This window comes from Triticum dicoccoides, chromosome 2B (assembly GCF_002162155.2).
Source record: "Triticum dicoccoides isolate Atlit2015 ecotype Zavitan chromosome 2B, WEW_v2.0, whole genome shotgun sequence".
NCBI lineage: Eukaryota > Viridiplantae > Streptophyta > Magnoliopsida > Poales > Poaceae > Triticum > Triticum dicoccoides.
This window is the reverse complement of record NC_041383.1, coordinates 815,431,885-815,437,296: the sequence shown is the minus strand read 5'-3', so window position 1 is coordinate 815,437,296 and position 5,412 is coordinate 815,431,885.

Genomic DNA, 5,412 nt, shown 5'->3' with positions numbered 1-5,412 from the left:
ATCATGTCACATATTTTGATTGCATATGATGTTTATCTATTATACATCTTATTCTGTTTTGTTTGACGGTAGCATTTTAAGATGATCTCTCACTAATTATCAAGAAGTGTTCTCCCTGAGTATGCACCGTTGCGAAAGTTCTTCGTGCTGAGACACCACATGATGATCGGGTGTGATAGGCTCTACGTTCAAATACAACGGGTGCAAAACAGTTGCACACGCGGAATACTCAGGTTAAACTTGACGAGCCTAGCATATACAGATATGGCCTCGGAACACGGAGACCGAAAGGTCGAGCGTGAATCATATAGTAGATATGATCAAAATAGTGATGTTCACCATTGAAAACTACTCCATCTCACGTGATGATCGGACATGGTGTAGTTGATATGGATCACGTAATCACTTAGAGGATTAGAGGGATGTCTATCTAAGTGGGAGTTCTTAAGTAATATGATTAATTGAACTTAAATTTATCATGAACTTAGTCCTCGTAGTATTTTGCAAATTATGTTGTAGATCAATAACTTGCATTGTTGCTTTCATATGTTTATTTTGATATGTTCCTAGAGAAAATTGTGTTGAAAAATGTTGGTAGCAATGATGCGGATTGGATCCGTGATCTGAGGTTTATCCTCATTGCTGCACAGAAGAATTATGTCCTTAATGCACCACTAGGTGACAGACCTATTGCAGGAGCAGATGCAGATGTTATGAATGTTTGGCTAGCTCAATATGATGACTACTTGATAGTTTAGTGCACCATGCTTAACGGCTTAGAATCGGGACTTCAAAGACATTTTGAACGTCATGGACCATATGAGATATTCCAGGAGTTGAAGTTAATATTTCAAGCAAATACCCGAGTTGAGAGATATGAAGTCTCCAACAAGTTCTATAGCTATAAGATGGAGGAGAATCGCTCAACTAGTGAGCATGTGCTCAGATTGTCTGGGTACTTCAATCGCTTGAATCAAGTGGGAGTTAATCTTCTGGATAAGATAGTGATTGACAGAATTCTCTAGTCACCATCACTAAGTTACTAGAACTTCGTGATGAACTATAGTATGCAAGGGATGACGAAAACGATTCCCGAGCTCTTCGTGATGCTGAAATCGACGAAGGTAGAAATCAAGAAAGAGCATCAAGTGTTGATGATTGACAAGACCACTAGTTTCAAGAAAAGGGCAAAGGGAAAGAAAGGGAAACTTCAAGTAGAATGGCAAACAAGTTGTCACTCCCATGAAGAATACCAAAGCTGGACCAAAGCCTGAAACTGAGTGCTTACACTGCAAAGGGAATGGTCACTGGAAGCGGAAATGCTCTGAATATTTGGTGGATAAGAAGGATGGCAAAGTGAACAAGGGTATATTTGATATACAGGTTATTGATGTGTACCTTACTAGTGTTTATAGTAGCCCCTAAGTATTTGATACTTGTTCGGTTACTAAATATTAGTAACTCGAAACAGGAGTTACAGAATAAACAGAGACTAGTTGAAGGGGAAGTGACGATCAGTGTTGGAAGTGGTTCCAAGATTGATATGATCATCATCGCACACTCCCTATACTTTCGGGATTAGTGCTAAACCTAAATAAATGTTATTTGGCGTTTGCGTTGAGCATGAATATGATTTGATCATGTTTATTGCGATACGGTTATTCATTTAAAGTCAAAGAATAATTGTTGTTCTGTTTACATGAATAAAACCTTCGATGGTCATACACCCAATGAAAATAGTTTGTTGGATCTCGATCGTAGTAAAACACATATTCATAATATTGATGCCAAAAGATGCAAAGTTAATAATGATAGTGTAACTTATTTGTGGCACTGCCGTCTAGGTCATATTGGTGTAAAGCGCATGAAGAAACTCCATGCTGATGGGATTTTGGAATCACTTGATTATGAATCACTTGATGCTTGCAAACCATGCCTTATGGGCAAGATGACTAAAGACTCCGTTCTCTAGAACAATAGAGCGAGCAACTGACTTATTGGAATAATACATACTGATGTATGCGATCCGATGAGTGTTGAGGCTCGCGGCAAGTATCATTACTTTCTGACCTTCACCGATGATTTGAGCAGATATGGGTATATCTACTTAATGAAACATAAGTCTGAAACGTTTGAAAAGTTCAAAGAAATTCAGAGTGAAGTGGAGAATCATCGTAACAAGAAAATAAAGTTTCTACGATCTGATCGTGGAGGAGAATATTTGAGTTACGAGTTTGGTCTTCAATTAAAACAATGTGGAATAGTTTCACAAACTCATGCCACCTGGAACACCACAGCTTAATGGTGTGTCCGAACGTCATAACCGTACTTTATTGGATATAGTGCAATCTATGATATCTCTTATCGGTTTACCACTATCGTTTTGGGATTATGCATTAAAGACAGCTGCATTCACTTTAAATAGGGCACCATCAGAATCCGTTGAGACGACGCCTTATGAACTGTGGTTTGGCGAGAAACCAAAGTTGTCGTTTCTTAAAGTTTGGGGCTGCGATGCTTATGTGAAAAAGTTTTCACCTGATAAGCTCGAACCCAAATCGGAGAAGTGCGTCTTCATAGAATACCCAAAGGTAACTATTGGGTACACCTTCTATCATAGATCCGAAAGCAAGATTCGTTGCTAAGATGGATCCTTTCTAGAGAAGGAGTTTCTCTCGAAAGAAGTGAGTGGGAGGAAACTAGAACTTGATGAGGTAATTGTACCTTCTCCCTTATTGGAAAGTAGTTCATCACAGAAATCAGTTCTAGTGATGCCTACACCGATTAGTGAGGAAGCTTCAGATCAAGTTACTACCGAACCTCGTAGGTCTTCCAGAATAAGATCCGAACCAGTGTGGTACGGTAATCCTATTCTGGAAGTCATGTTACTAGACCATGATAAACTTACGAACTATGAGGAAGCGATGATGAGCCCAGATTCCGCAAAATGGCTTGAAGCCATAAAATCTAAGATATGATCCATGTATGAGAACAAAGTATGGACTTTGATTGACTTGCTCGATGATCAGCAAGCCATGTTAAATAAATGGATCTTCAGGAGGAAGACGGACACTGATAGTAGTGTTACTATCTACTAAGCTCGACTTGTTGCGAAAAGTTTTCGACAAGTTCAAGGTATTGAATACGATGAGATTTTCTCACTCGTATCGAAGCTTAAGTCTGTCCGAATCATGTTAGCAATTGCCACATTTTATGAAATCTGGCAAATGGATGTCAAAACTGCATTCTTTAATGGATTTATTAAAGAAGAGTTGTATATGATGCAACCAGAAGGTTTTATCAATCCTAAAGGTGCACACAAAATGTGCAAGCTCCAGTGATCCATCGATGGACTGGTGCAAGCATCTCGGAGTTGGAATATACGCTTTGATGAGTTGATCAAAGCATATGGTTTTATACGGACTTTTGGAAAGACCTGTATTTACAAGAAAGTGAGTGGGAGCACTACAGCATTTCTGATAAGTATATGTGAATGACATATTATTAATTGGAAATGATGTAGAATTTTCTGGAAAGCATAAAGGAGTGTTTGAAAGAAGTTTTTCAAAGAAAGACCTCGGTGAAGCTGCTTACACATTGAGCATCAAGATCTATATAGATAGATCAAGACGCTTGATAAGTTTTTCAATGAGTACATACCTTGATAATTTTTTTGAAGCAATTCAAAATGGAACAGTCAAAGAAAGAGTTCTTGCCTGTGTTGCAAGGTGTGAAGTTGAGTAAGACTCAAAACCCGACTATGGCAGAAAATAGAAAGAGAATGAAAAGTCATTCCCTATGCCTCAGTCATAGGTTCTATAAAGTATGCTATGCTGTGAACCAGACCTATTGTATACCTTGCTTTGTGTTTGGCAAAGGAATACAATTTTGATCTAAGAGTAGATCACTGGACAGCGGTTAAGAATATCCTTAGTGAGGACTAAGGAGATGTTTCTCGATTATGGAGGTGATAAAAGAGCTCGTCGTAAAAGTTACATCGGTGCAAACTTTTACACCGATCCAGATGACTCTAAGTCTCAATCTGGATACATATTGAAAGTGGGAGCAATTAGCTAGAGTAGCTCCGTGAAAAGCATTGTAGACATAGAATATTTGCAAAATAGATACGACTCTATAATATGACAGACCCATTGACTAAACTTCTCTCACGAGCAAAACATGATCATACCTTAGTACTCTTTGGGTGTTAATCACATAGCGATGTGAACTAGATTATTGACTCTAGTAAACCTTTTGGGTGTTGATCACATGACGATGTGAACTATGGGTATTAATCACATACAGATATGAATATCGGTGTTGAATCACATGATGATGTGAACTAGATTATTGACTCTAGTGCAAGTGGGAGACTGAAGGAAATATGCCCTAGAGGCAATAATAAAGTTATTATTTATTTCCTTATATCATGATAAATGTTTATTATTCATGCTAGAATTGTATTAACCGGAAACATAATACATGTGTGAATACATAGACAAACATAGTGTCACTAGTATGCCTCTACTTGACTAGCTCGTTTATCAAAGATGGTTATGTTTCCTAGCCATGGACAAAAGAGTTGTCATTTGATTAACGGGATCACGTCATTAGGAGAATGATGTGATTGACATGACCCATTCCGTTAGCCTAGCACTTGATCGTTTAGTATGTTGCTATTGCTTTCTTCATGACTTATACATGTTCCTGTAACTATGAGATTATGCAGCTCCCGTTTACCGGAGGAACACTTTGGGTACTACCAAACGTCACAACGTAACTGGGTGATTATAAAGGAGTACTACAGGTGTCTCTGAAGGTACATGTTGAGTTGGCGTATTTCGAGATTGGGTTTTGTCACTCCGATTGTCGGAGAGGTATCTCTGGGCCCTCTCGGTAATGCACATCACTATAAGCCTTGCAAGCAATGTGACCAATGAGTTGGTTATGGGATGATGCATTACGTAACGAGTAAAGAGACTTGCCGATAACAAGATTGAACTAGGTATTGGATACCGACGATCGAATCTCGGGCAAGTAACATACTGATGACAAAGGGAACAACGTATGTTGTTATGCGGTTTGACCGATAAAGATCTTCGTAGAATATGTAGGAGCCAATATGAGCATCCAGGTTCCGCTATTGGTTATTGATCGAGAATAGTTCTAGGTCATGTATACATAGTTCTCGAACCCGTAGGGTCCGCACGCTTAACGTTACGATGACAGTTTTAGTATGAGTTTATAAGTTTTGATGTACCGAAGGTTATTCGGAGTCCCAGATATGATCACGGACATGACGAGGAGTCTCGAAATGGTCGAGACATAAAGATTAATATATTGGACGACTATATTCGGACACCGGAAGAGTTCCGGGTGATTTCGGAGAAAACCGGAGTGCCGGAGGGTTAC